The sequence below is a fragment of the Cuculus canorus genome, chromosome 2 (genome assembly GCF_017976375.1).
Source record: "Cuculus canorus isolate bCucCan1 chromosome 2, bCucCan1.pri, whole genome shotgun sequence".
NCBI lineage: Eukaryota > Metazoa > Chordata > Aves > Cuculiformes > Cuculidae > Cuculus > Cuculus canorus.
This window is the reverse complement of record NC_071402.1, coordinates 63188238-63202569: the sequence shown is the minus strand read 5'-3', so window position 1 is coordinate 63202569 and position 14332 is coordinate 63188238. Positions and strand designations below refer to the sequence as shown.

The window sequence follows — 14332 nt, the reverse complement described above, 5'->3', positions numbered from 1 at the left end:
GTATTCCAGATGAGGTCTCAGGAAGGAGGAATAGAGGGGCAGAATCCCCTCCCTTGCCCTGCTGGCCACACTTCTTTTGCTATTTTGAATGTCAGATGAAATTCAGAAGGCAGTTTCTCTTCCCTCTGAACCCAGAGCAGCCTCACCCTCGGGGTTCATCCTGTGAAACTTCTTCCCGGGACAGCAGCCCAAATTTGCCTGCACCTCACATTAACGTGACACCGAGCCCACGGGGCTGCAGGGAGCACAGCCGAGAGCCTAGGATTCCCACTGGAACGTGAGTTATTCCCTGGGACCTGAGCTCAGACCAGGCAAAGCACGGAGTTACCCAGGGGTCTTCTTGCAGGCGCTTTCTTGTGCTCCCTTTCCCGGCTGCGGGAGAAGCGGGGAGCGGCACCTCCTGCCCGTGCTTCCAAGGGGAGGGTGCCGGGAAAAAGCAAGCCAGCAACGCGCCGGCACCGTTGGATGGTGGCAAAGAGAGAGGAGAAGAGGCTTCTCTTTCCTGCTCGCCGCTCGCCCAGCTCCATCCCTGCCTTTCCCGGTGGGTGGCGGGGACGGGGTGGGGGGGATGCTGCCCTCTCGCACCTCGGCTGCCGCCCCCGGGTCGTGGTGGGGTATTATCTGCTTATTTATTCGTTCGTTTATTCGGGTCGTGATTTATTGGTTTGTTTATCCATTCATTGATTTGTTGATGGTGTGATTTATGTGTTTGTTTATTTACGGTGTGGTCTGTCTGTCTGGGTCTGTCTGTCTATCTGTCTGTCTATCTATCTATCTGTCTATCTAATCTATCTATCTATCTACCTACCTGTCTGTCTGTCTAACTATCTATTTGTCTACCTACCTGTCTGTCTGTCTATCTGCCTGCCTGTCTGCCCGTCTATCTCCCTGCCTATCTCCCTGCTTATCTATCTATCTATCTATCTATCTATCTATCTATCTATCTATCTATCTATCTACCTACCTACCTATTATTTTAGGGTGCTTTCTCTCCTTCTCTCCGAGCAGGGGAGCCCTATAGGGAGGACAAGGGGGGCGGGGAAGGGGAGCTGGCAGGGTTCCCCCCTCTCCCTGCACACGGGGCTCCGCTGTGTTTGTTGTTGTGCTGCGGGGAAGGAGACGGAGAGCGAGCAGAGAGTGCGTGTGCGTGTGCGTGTGTGTGTGTGTGCGTGTGTGACTCGCCCTCTTCCTCCTCGCCCCGCGCGGGCGCCTGTCCCGCCCCTCGGCAGGGAGGGCGGGCGGGCGCTGCGGGACACCTGGAGCAGGTGGCGCCGGCACGGACAGGGAGCGGTAGGTGCCCCTGGCTTCCCTCCTCCCTTCGATTCCTCCTCCGGGACAAAGGACCTGCGGGCAGGGCGAGCGGTGCTGGCCACGACCGGCGGGACAGCCGGGGAGGGCAGCGGGGGCAGCCGCTCGGTCCTGCCCCGCCGAGGCGCCTCCTCCTCCTTCTTTTCCTCCTCCTCTTCCTTCTCGGGGGTCGCGGGGCTCCCGGTGCGTTACATAAGCCCCGCGGGGGTGCGTGTGCGGGGCGGGGGGCCGCGGGGGCGCAGCCGGGGCGGCAGCGGCGGCCGTCAAGGCGGTGCCGAGAGCTTCCTGCTTCACACCGCGGCTTTTGAAACAGGAACGGACAACTTCTGCTTTTTTTTTTTTTTCCCCTCTTTCTATCTATCCATCTGTTTATTTATTTATTCCTTTCATTCTTTGTTTTTAACCTGTGGCGCTGGCAGGAGTCGGGGGGGGGGGCAAGGTGCTGCCCCCGCGGCCGTCCCACGGGCTGCGCCCCCTGACACCCTCCTTCCCCCCCTCTTCCTTCCACAGGGAAGGGCAGGGAAACTGGTGAAGGGTCTGGAGAACCAGTCGCATGAGGAGCGGCTGAGGGAACTAGGGTTGCTTAGCCTGGAGAAAAGGAGGTTGAGGAGAGACCCCATCCCTCCCTGCCACTGCCTGAAAGAAGGTTGTAGGGAGACGTGTGTTGGTCTCTTCTCCCATGTAACAAGGGGTAGGATGAGAGGAAATGGCCTCAAGTTGTGCCAGGGAGGTTTAGATTGGATATTGGGAAAAATTTCTTTACTGAAAGAGTGGTCAAGCATTGGAACAGGCTGCCCAGGGAAGTGGTGGAGTCTCCATCCATGGAGGTGTTCAAAAAGTGCGTAGGTGTGGCGCTTTGTGACATGGTTTAGTAGGCATGGTGGAGTTGGGCTGACAGTTGGACTGGATGATCTTAGAGGTCTTTTCTAACCTTAATGATTTTTTGATTCATTTCCTTGAAGTTTCTGTGAGGAAAGGGTGATGTGGCTGGGGCGGTGAGGTGCTGCTATGGTGCTTCTTGCCTCAACTCCTGTCAACACTTCCAGGGTCCCTGCCACCTTCTCCTCTCCCTCCTTCCTTCTCCTCTCCCTCCTTCCTTCTCCTCTCCCTCCTTCCTTCTCCTCTCTCTCCTTCTCCTCTCCCTCCTTCTCCTCTCCCACCTCTGTCTCCTCACTGCCTTGGCTTGAAGCTGCTGTAGCTGTGGTGCATGTCCCTGGCTGTGCCGGGGCAGTGTGGTTTCTGTGGAGGGTCTGGCAGTGTATGTGCATGGTGAGCTGTGGCCATAGTGAAAGCTGCATATTTGGTTTCTCCCTATGCTTGTAGGGACGTTTTGAAAATTACTGCACAGTTTGTCTTGGGAAGAATGTAAAACTGTGGTTTTGTCAACTTAAGTAGGTCACTCTTACTGTTTCCTGTGAGCATTGCATTTGTTCTTCAATATATCAGATGCTATGTTTGGAGTAATGTTGATATTTTTAAAAACTGAAGAGACTGTGAAAATAAAGGCTTTCTTGTGGAGAAACAAGTTTTCCCCTTTTTCAGTGGGACCAGAATTGAGTCTTAGGTCATGAAGACTGACAGCATGTATATTGCATTGTTTTGTTTCTGTTTTATCCACCAATTGTTCTTAAAATGCTGAGATTAATAAATGTAGGATTTTGCCTATGGAATATTGCTTGTTCACGGATGCAAACAAGTTAACCTATAGATTGTGGGGCAATTGTATCTAAAGGCTTGAAATCCCTGTCTGGAAGGATCATGAAGTGTGTACTGTCAGTCAAAGTAAATAATAACAGAGCAAGAGAACAGTTTTGTCTTATGATAATTACATGATTACTGTCGGCAGTTGAGTAGGAAACAGTTCTCTAAAGTCTTTAAGTGGTCTTAAAGCAGTTACTCATGAGTGGTATGAGCCTGTCAAAGCTCTCAAGCAGCATTGATTATATAGTTCTTCTGTTTTACATCAACTCTGCTTGTATGCATTGTTAATTATTCTAAAGAGCATCTGTGACAACATAAAAAATGCCATGCTGGGATATACCAAGATTTCTACTGGCAACAGCAAACAGTAGGTGCCTAGAGAGGACCATGCTAGGGAAAGCTTGCTGCAGTGCTCCCTAGAAGACTCTCTCCAGGCAGCCAGTGGTTCAAGGATTCCTTTGGGTGATGTGTTGCCTTTGTGTTTGGCAGGCACAATGTTGTTTTCTTCTCGTTGATCTTACACAATAGGTTTTGAACCCATGTAAACTTTTAGTAAGATACTAGAAAAGTGTCTGAGGGAATAGATAACCAGGAGGAGCATTTTTACAGATGTTTTTGGTCAATAATAAGATGACCAAAGGGCAATTTCTAGCTTGCAAAGGCCTGTGCATAGAAGGTATGTTAGTGGATATCAATTTTCTAAGCAGCATTCATTCATTAGGCTCTGAGATAATCCATCTGAAATAAGCTTGATATTTATAATGAGAAAAAGGTAGTGTGTTATGCTTTTCTAACATATCCTGATGAAATACATTGAAATTCATTTTCACTGAGCTGGGAGAAAGCCATGAATAAAATGTAATGTTTTGTCATCTTCACTGGATTTATAGTAAGTAGGGAATTAAGAATAGAAACTCTGAGTTTATACCATACTGTACAACTAAAGAATGTACACAAATTCTCAAAGCCCCTGTTCTGGAATGATAATTACTATGTATAAAGTAGTGAATTATAAGGTCAGTGTAGTGATAAATGTTGGCCCACCACAGATCTTTTGCTTCATGATGGAAATTGTAGTATGTTACTTAAAATTATTTTCATCTATTTAGTTGCTGAATTTTGTGTGTTCATGAAAATTTTCATCATAAAACTATTCTTTCATCGGGCTTTTCCTTTTAAAGTCAGCTCCTGAATGATTTCCAGTCAGCTAAGTCCTTACATCCTTTTTAAAGACAAGCTTGTCAGAATTATAAAATCATGGACTCAAAGTATGTTGCACATGCACCTGCTTTCGAGGCACAGCAACAACCAAGACTTGACCATGGTCACCCTGTGAATGAAGAGCGTGTTTGGGGCGTGCTTCAAGTTCTTTCCAGTTGTGAGCACTTGAGAAGATAAATGTTAACAATGGGCTCGATTACAGATGAAGGTACGAGGGATGGTGATGGTAAAACCAGGCGAGAGAGCAACCTGTCCTAGGGGAATGCCAATGAAGTCTTTTGGTGTTGTCTGGAGAAACACTGAATTAGGAAAACAGATGCTTCAGTCTCATTACTGCTGCGTATGCACAAATGTCCTGTTTATTCTTTTTGTAATGTTTTTATTCAGTGCTGTATGTAAATTATCCGTTTGGTTGAAATAGCCACTTCAGTTATTTATTCCATCAACTAGAACATATCATTATAGTTTAGGCTCTCATTACTCCACTACATGACTGTTATGACTACAGAAACACTTTCATTATAAACTGTGGAGAGAAGGCAGATTAAACTGAAATCCATGTCTGATACTTTGTTGCATTAGAAGTAGCAAAAGTTGTTAAGTGTTCAAAACCATGTACTACTTTTCTGTAACTTCTTACCTGCCAAAAGGAAGTGCTGTGAAAGTAGATCAGTGCTCATATATCAGAACCTGGGCAGTTTGGTTCAAAGTTTTACTTACCAGAACTACACTGTTTTAATTTACATGAGAACATAATTATTGACAGTCATTACAATATATGGACTAACGTGGGTGAAATCTGCATTTTTGAGCTAAAGCGCTAAAAGCATAACCAGTATATAATGGGGGAGAAAGCTAGAAAGTTTGCAGTCTGAGACTCTAGTCTTGCATACAGGTTAAAGTGTAAACTGTTGTGGATTAAAGGGTAGCATGGTCTTCTGGATCATTGGTGCGGTGCCCAGTCGTGTGGTGTTTAATTACCTGAGTAATTTTTCTCTCAGGCAAGATGTCACGTCGAAGCTGTGTTCCGTGTTTCTGTGGTGAGGCCCTTACTTAATTAAAGGACACCAGTGGTGAACAGCAGTAGGTCAGGAACTTTTAGATGTGGTTTTGAATACAGCCAGTTGATAGTCTTTTATAAAACAGGCATTTCTCTGATTTCTTTAAAATACCCTTTTGGTGATGGAAAGGGAAAAAGCCATTACAGTTATCCAGAATTGTTAGGTGCTTCCAAGTAAAAATCAGCAGGACACGTGTCATTTCTGAAGAAGCCTGAATTTATATGTATTAAAAAAAAAAAAAAAAAAAGTTAGCAACCCATGGAAGAAGAATCAGAAAAAGGATATGCTTTAGAGCTCAGCTGCTAAAATAACTTGTATATCTAGAGTTCCAAACAAATCTGCAGTGCTTTATTTGCATATTCCTTGTGTTAACATCCATTTTCTGGGGCACCCAGCCTTCAGCACAAACTGCTTAATTTGGACCTAATTAGATAATCAGTATAAAATTAACAAGTTGGTCTCTGAGAGACTGATCCAGTTGCCAAAGGCAGTGGCTGACTTTAGTGGAGATTACATTAGAGCTATATTACTGTAGCTCTAGTTCTGGGTCTTGCTGTACTAATCATTCTGCAAGCAGATTGTTCTCACCCTGATGAGACAACATGTGAATACTGCATTTGAGCTACAGGAGCACAATATGGTGACACTGACTACGTCCTAAATTAAAATGACACAGTTGAAATCTAGTTCTCTGGGGGTTTCGCCCACCTGGCAATTTAGACAAAATGTTCTTAGTTATTGTAAGCACTGTAGAATGAAATGTGGTTTGAAAGAGTTGCACGAAACTTCGTTGGCGTCTCTTCCCCAGTGAGACAATGATAGCATCTAATCTTACATATTCGGTGACATTAAGTAGAAGTGATGTCACACTGCATTTTAGATTTTCTTCACTTAATCATCTCAGTCAAATCAGTATGGATTTTCTGTATTTCTTTGGGTATTTTCATGTGTGAAGAAATTTCTCTCTCCTAACATCTGATCACCATACAAAAATCAGATGCAGTCCCAGTCGAATCCTTGTGTCACTTAGGCTTTTGGGTATAGTAGTAAATAATTTTGATGTTAGGTGTGTAGGTGATTAGCAATTTCATTAACTGAAGAAATTGTACTTATATGTTCTTGCTTTGCCAGCTGTTTTCAGAGTTTGGCTTTCTTTTTTTTTAAAAAAAAGATGCCCAAGAGATATCAGTTGCTCTCATCTTGATTTTCTATATCTCATCTTCTTAGTTGAGAGGTCTGCAGACACTGACCCTTCTGTAAAACTTTGATCATTCAGGGTTCTTTTCTGTAGAGACAGGCGTCCAACTTCCTGCCATTTTCTCTAAAGGATTCAGAATCAATTATAAACAATTTTTCATGGCTAAAGAATTTCTAAGTAGCAGATACTTTAACAGCTTGTGACAACATTATTGAGATTTTAACATTCTGGATTTCTCATATTTGGAAAAAAAGCTTTATGCTTAAAATGCTCAATTAAAAATAATTGGAGAACTCTTTGGTTAATACAAAGTGAGATTGTTCCTATGAGGTTTCTTGCATCAGTTGCAGTAATGGTGAAATCTCAGCTCTGTTGCTTGGAATAGCTGTAAATCTTGGACATATCCCAGGAAAGCCTACGCAAAGGGCAAGTGAGAGAAAAACAAGAAATAACATGGAAATTTCCAGCCAGTTTTTTTTTTTTTTCCTTGTGTCCTGAAGTGATTTTGAAATAACACAGTAGGGAAGTTAGTTTTCTATTTTATTTTTTTTTCTTGAAGCTTTTGTAAGGCCTTTCAAAGGGGAGAAACAAAAAGGGCAATAAATCTGAAAGGACTGATCAAATCAGAATTTACCTTTTATTTTTAAAAAGTGTGTAGCGACTAAAGGTGCAATAGTAATTTTTATATTGATTTTTGTTTTACATTTCAGCAGTTTGTGATCAATGTATCAGTTATGCTACGTTTGTTTTGCACATTGGAAGGAAAGAGATTTTAAATCTTGGGGTTTTTTTTTATTTTGTTTCACAGTTGCAGCGTTTCTTGGTGTATAATTCTTAATATTTAGTTTCTTAAACTTTTGGGAAAGCTTAAACACTTGGGAATGTTTAAATTCAAGCCTTTCCAGACTGGTAAAATTAGGAACTGATGGAATCTAGTGTCTAACTATTATGATTTGAAAGTGACAGGGAAACAAATATCAAAGCAAATACACACCACCATATATTCCTAAAATTAATTCAGGCGTGTGGTGTATTTTTAGTATGTTTGCCTGATGCATTATCTTTGGCTTGTGCTGAAGAGTTGAAATCTCTGGATCACAAGTGTAAATATATTTGTTCTTAGCCTGCTTCTTATGTAGAAGTCACAAAATTCAGACAAAACCATGCAGTTGGACAAGTTATAGCTGTCTTTGGAATTCACACACTTAAAAGAGGCTTGGCAGTGTGAGAAACAAATACTATCAGACACATTTAAAGCTGTTCTAGAGAAAGTATATGCTTTTTTTTTCTTTTAATCCTTGACTTTCTTAAACATATTTTTTAAGAACACGAGAGTGAACATTGTTATCAAAGATACTGATACGTTCATCACAGTTGGCTGTACTTTTGAGTCCATTCTCTTGATTGTGGTCTTGTCAATGCATGCAAGACCTTGAAAAATAATGATTATATGCAGTGGATTAGGTAGGATCAAAGACTTGTATAAGTTGCTGTTGCACTGTCATCTCAATAGGAATATTTGTACTCCAGAGGTTTGAAAAAGCCCTAAAATACAGCTGTTGTGTAATTCTCAGTGCCCAGTCATTTTTTAATTTTTTTTTTTTTTTTTTGTTATAAATTGGGCCATGATGGCTTTCAGATTAGAAGGCAATTGCATGTTCTGTGTATCCAAGGGTTTTTCAGAGGACAGTGTATATCTGTTTCTTTTGTTGTGTCTAGGAATCTACTGTCAGCCCTTTTTTGGGCATGGCATTGCCAAAATGTGGTATGGTGATAATGAACTCATCATGAGCTAGGTTTGCCTCTGGACATAAGGTGTTTTACTGGTAAAACTGTCACAGTAAACTCGTAGCTGCCAGTGTAGTGATAGACTCAGAGCTATAAGGACAGTTATGTAATATTTGTGTTCCTCGTTTTCCTCAATAGACTTCAGGTAGACATACTGAAGTTAGGTAGGGTGACTTCAGGTTGGTGATGCTTGTTGTGCATGTTACACGGTAGAGGTGGTCTTTGCCTTCTCCTCAAATATTTTTCCTCACCAACCTTTTAAGCATCACTTTCTCATTGTCCACTACAACTAATTGAATTTCACTCATTCCTCAGGTTTTGTATAGGCTAGGGTAGTGTCTTAATGAGGATAACGGCCTAGACTTTGGTACTTTTTTAATGCAGCAATTCTGCAGTGACTGCTGTTACTGTTCTCTGGCCTTAAGATCTGTGCATAGATCTGAGTATCATCGATATATCCCTGGCTCACAGCCATTTTCTTCCAACTAAGACATTTAATAATATATACATCTAGAACCTCTATTGGCTTTTGGTGGTAACTGTTTCCTGGAAGTGTTCCTGGAGTACGTGACAAATTCCTTGAGTAAACTAGACTCTCGGCTCATCTCAGAAGAGATTCGGCAGCTTCTGTGATCATAGTAAGTCCACAACATGTCCTGGTTAATAGCAAAACATTGCTTTATGATGGTTTGTGATGTACACTTTTCACTTATCTTCCTCCATCATTGTTATTCCCCAGATGTTGGCATCTCCTTCATCTTCTAATTCTGAAAAAAAAAAAAAAAAATCAGTCCTTAGTTAAACTATCTTGTCAAGTCTTGTTAATTCTCTGGATGAAATGTAGTTTTGGAATATCATCTGAAAATATGGTGTAGGCAGAGTCTTCAGAGATTAAAATAAACTCGTATACTTGTCCATTTGAGTATTATAGCAGCAAAGGCTGAAGTAAAAAAAATGAAAATAACTGGTTGATGTTTTCCATAGATCTGTGATATGGGATAATCTACTAATGAAACAACACAAAACAGTAAGTTTGGAGATTGATATGTCCGTCAAAGTTTTATCCATAAAGAATGATATAATCTTTATAATAGGAAACTTTCTAGTGCTTTTTGTGTTTTAGCAGTACTGTTTTGACAGCTTACACCATTCTAGAGAGCTTAAATAGGAGCAAACCCCATAGTTTCCTAAAATAACTAACACAGGTTAAATAGTGATCCCATTTTAGTGTGTCTGTTTAGTGAAATAGTCAGCAATTTGATTCCAGGCATTTTCATCTCTACATTGCTTAGTTTAAAGGAAAAAAAATGCAATATTTGAAAGGCTCGCCAAAAGGCAATGCTGGCCTGTTGTGGAAATGATTGTCTGCTGTGCTCAATATAGTAGCAGAACTGGTGATAGCAAAGGTGCGTAGAACTTTTTACATTTCTTAAGTCAGCCTTAGTGTTAACTCTCTTTTTATTTTTGTGAACATAAAAAGGAAACAAAACAGTGATGTTTTATTCGTAGTTGTTTTTAGCTTAATATAAGTGTTCAAAAAATTGGGACTGACCTAGGCAAAAGCAATTGCAATTATCTTTTACTTTGGCCCTTTTTTGAGCCTTTTACTCTTAGACTCTTTCCTCAAATGGTGGAAGTTACTGTATTGAGGGCCTTCTTCCTAAACAAAGTGTGTAGCTTCCACAAATAGAAACTCCCTGGCATGTTTTTATGTGATCATTTATCTGTACTATTACTTTGCCCTGACTTGTTTGTGGAAAAGAGGTAAGTATAAGCTTCTGTATAGCTTTCGTCAGCATAGTTTGACTCAGCACTGTTCACCTGGAGGGTGGGCAGTGATTTAGTGTTGTTTTTGTTTTTCAGAAAGATACGCTTGTCAAGTGTGAAAGAAACCTTAATAGGTTTACAAGGCGGGGGAAATTTGTTGTTGTTTTAATGGGAATTATGGTAGGTGCTTTTCAACAGAATACAGGGCTGTTGAGGTTGAAAGCTTAATTTTGGCTGAATTGTACAGTGGATTACGAAATGTTCTACTCCTCCTGTGGCAAAACCACTTTTTCTGTGGTGTGGTTGTTGAGTTTGGTTATACACACACTCTCACTCCTTTAGTTCTAACTCCTGAAGCTCATAACCTTCTTTATTAATGAAAGCACTATAGGAAGAAATTTGGTTCCAACTAAAGGTTGGAATTCTAGCCACAAGTAATAATTCTTTGTGCCTCTGGAAAGCATGCAAAAGGATGCAAAATAGCTTTTATTACTTGTAATTGGCCTTTTATTGTAAATGGATTGTACCTATTGTGAGTACACCTTGTGAGTAATATGTTGTCCAACTACTAGGCCTTAGTGAGGCCACAAAGGGCATATAGCAACAACAAAAGTATGCTACTTGACTTAATGGTGTTAATCTACTACAACGCTGAGTAGCGTCATATTCAGAATTCTTAACTGCAGTTTATTTTCTGCCATTAGGGACTGCTGTATCAGCCATGAAGTGCATGCTGTAGTCTCTTCTTTATAATTAACTTTTTGTTTTGGTGGCTTCCCCCCTACAGCTGCAGTGCTACTAAATGAATTAGGATTAATTGTGGTTAAATTTGTTCAGTCTTCCTTGCTCAAGTGAGTCACGGAGCTTTGTGGAGGCTTTTGAAGGACATGTTCTATGGGGCCTTTGTCAGTCATGTGACTAAATAATAGATGCATATGCAGTTCTTTTGGTCTACGTAAGTGCACACAATTCAGGGAAAGGTAAAGGCATTCAATTTACTGTATGTACGTAAATCTTTTGTACAGCATGTTTCAAGTATGCCTGAAGTTTTTCTTGTCATCCTGGCTGAATTGTGCCTAAATGTGCATGCTCTCTATGACATATGTACAACATTCCAACATAGATTCGTAGACTTATCCAGATTAGAAGGACAGTTTAGAGACTTCCAGTCCATCCTGGAGCAGAACAATGACAAAAAAAAGGCTAGGCTGTGATGATTTCTTTCCTAGTGACTGCCCCAGACTTGGTAACATGTACATAATCTCTTTCCTGCCCTTCTTTTCTGGATGCCCAGTTGTTGTCCATCTGCAGGTGACTGAGTACATCCTAGTCACGGGATAGATCACCTGCATCTTGGGAATGCGGTGATGAGTAAGTTGGGACTTCATGTGACCTGAGGGAACAAGCTTGTTAGGAACAGGATGTCAGGATGTCAATGCTAGAGTGATTCTTGTTCCCTGTGTGTGTTTGAGGAATTTGCAAGAAAGGAAGGTGGCAGCAAAAGTGACAGTAAGTTAAATAATTATATGGGTTTGATCACTGTATTGGTGATCTGCTTATAGCTTTGTCTTGGATTCTTTTCTGTATTGTTTTAGGTACACAATCCTGACATTAACTTGATAATAACAAGAAATGCATATGCGAGAGTCAGTGAGAAGTTGTATGAAAAAAATCTTTATTTGCATTGTACTATGCCTTTAAATCTTTTTTTGGGGTGGGTTGTTGGGGGTTATTTTTGTTTATTTCGGGATTTTTGGGGGTGGTGTTGTTGTTGTTGCTGTTGCTAATATGCATTTAAACCTTCTCCAGTCATGTAGTGGCTTTTTTTCCTTCTAATCACCATTTTGATATTCTCTTATTACTCATAATTTTTTTTTTCCAGTTGTCTTTGGTAAATGCCAGCAACCCTCAAATACAGTAAGACCCACAGTAAAACTGAGACTTGCTTGATTTGCGTGTAGTAGGAAGCAAATAAATTTAATATGATTGTATACTGCTGAGCACTAGGTTCACAATGACTTATTGAAGAATTTAGTGTTTCTCAGATCTTATCGTTGGCCTCACATGCCTTACTGATTCAGATGTTTAATTTTCCAGCTTTTTCTGGTTTTGATGAACAATGATTACTCCGTATGGTTCTGCATCGTATATCAAAATAATAATTTTGTCATGTGATGCTAGTTGTCCTAAGTTTCGTGCTGTATGAACTATACATTACTCATTTTTATTCACTGCATTATTATTTAGAATCTGAAAAACTTCTTAGGAATAAGGTTCTAAATATGTTTAACAAAACATTGCTCCAGGACCAGTAGCCAAACTGAATGTAAGAGTTAGATTTTACAGATTAGAAATGTTCTAGTAAGCATTCTGTGGGAAGTGAATTAATCAGAAATACAGCTTTCATGATATGGTTTGAATAGCACGTGTGATTGTTAACTAATTATTTTAATGCTTCCAATAGTGTTTAATTGAAGTAAGACTTTAATACTTTAGGAAGAAGTCATAATAGATTGAGTTAAAATGCTGACAATGATTTGCAATCTCATATGTACTGCAAAAATGATATTGACAGTTTCTTAACTGAGACTGAAAAATGCCTGTAGAGGAAAAAGTTGGATGCTAGAAGGTACATAAAAAATAGTACCACCATAGCAAGTTTTAGGTACATAAGTACATACTTTAATGTCTACATGTCTTATATTTTAGGACTCTGGTATTATACTTTAATAATTTGCAAAGTGTAAAATCACGTTTTCCTTTTGTCCAGTTTAGTAAATTAATCACTGCAAATAAAATATTAAAATGCAAATATGACATTGGTAGAATATTACATTTGAAGGTCGTCAAATGGTTAAAGATATTTCACCATCAACCAGCTCTGTACTTTAACCTGAGAGAAACAACCAGGGCTTTGGAAAGAGAAAAATTCAATAATTTTGTAATCACTTGCATTGCAGTAGCAATACTGGCACACACAAGCATGAAAGCCAGTTTTGTCATGTCTTCCTGATGCAAAAGTATACGATTGTCTTCAGTGAGTTTGCTTGTATAAGGAAAAGCCAACCAATAAATAAGATCAAATGATTGCAAGGTGATTTTGAGACGTTAATGTTTGCTGTCACACTAATTTTAAATAGATAAAGAGATTATTCTGCATATGTCTTTTTGTGGTATTGAATCATCTTGCCATGATTTTTTCAATTGATTGAGAAGCATTGACTTTGAGTATGTTGACTCAATTCCAGCTTATAATTATGTTCTGTTTGTATAAAAATTCCTCCTGCAGTCTCATATGAATAAGTTGGCTGTCATTTACTGCTATAAGCATTTTAAGTATTCTTTATTTAAAGGTTGCTGCAATTCAGAATGTTTGATATTGATTCTTATTTATATTTGGTTGGGAACCCAGTGCTTTGAAGTTATTGAATGGATTTTAATCTTTGTTGTAACGAAAACTGCCACTCTTAAGAGACCATATTTTTACCCTGATCTTTTATGATCTAATAGTCTGCCTTTACATAGAATACCAATTTTTATGAGGTCTCGTATCACTCACATTCCTGAAAATTCAGCTATCATTACATGAAACTAAAAGATACACCTAAATAATTTCATTTCAACTTGTCACGAAGAACAAGATTAGCTCCTCATAGAGAGCTTCTGGTGATTGTTGTCCTAACAGAAATTCATAACAAAGAGCCTGAAGTAGGCAAGTCACAAAAGTAATACCAGTTCACATGAAACAGAAAATAAAAATTATGTTCAGGGGAAACTGAAGCAAGAAATTAGAATTTAGACTGAACAGAATGCATTGCTCTGGGAAACACATGGGATGTTTCTGATCAAAAGAGGAGATTTCTTCTGCTTGCAATACCATAGTTATAAGCTCAGGCAGGTCAGGGGAGGGGAGCATGAAAAAAAACCTCCTTTGTGAAGAATTACATATTCTGGATTGTGTTTGAGTAGGAGCCGGCTGCAGCGTGCACAGGGTAAGCAAGGGATGAGCAAGGTACTGGTATTGCTGGAGTTATGACTTGAAATGGGCAAAATAGTAATCAGCACCAAAATTATTAGGCACCCTTGTTTCTGCTATGTTGTGATACCATTTTTTTTTTTATCAACCTGTGCATGTTCCAGTCCTACTGGACCTAGCATCACTCTGTGTCTGATTCTATCATTACCTGCTTATACCTTTTCCCCACGTGGCATTTGAGGGGGCATTCGTGGTATGATATGCAAACCTCCATTCTAGCAGACAACCTATGTATAGTGCAATTTTAAGTGC

General features: G+C 40.1%; 1 protein-coding gene across 2 annotated transcripts in view; it reads left to right on the top strand.

Moving 5' to 3' along the window:
- Window positions 1-1228: 1228 nt before the first annotated feature.
- The window catches only part of MBP (myelin basic protein), a 117850-nt gene continuing 104746 nt past the window's right edge, over window positions 1229-14332 (top strand). The window contains exon 1 of one of the 2 annotated variants that reach the window (XM_054057341.1): window positions 1229-1290. The gene's annotated coding sequence lies outside the window, so the exon portion shown is untranslated. The remainder of the gene's footprint in view (window positions 1291-14332) is intronic. The other variant, XM_054057343.1, reaches the window with a different exon arrangement.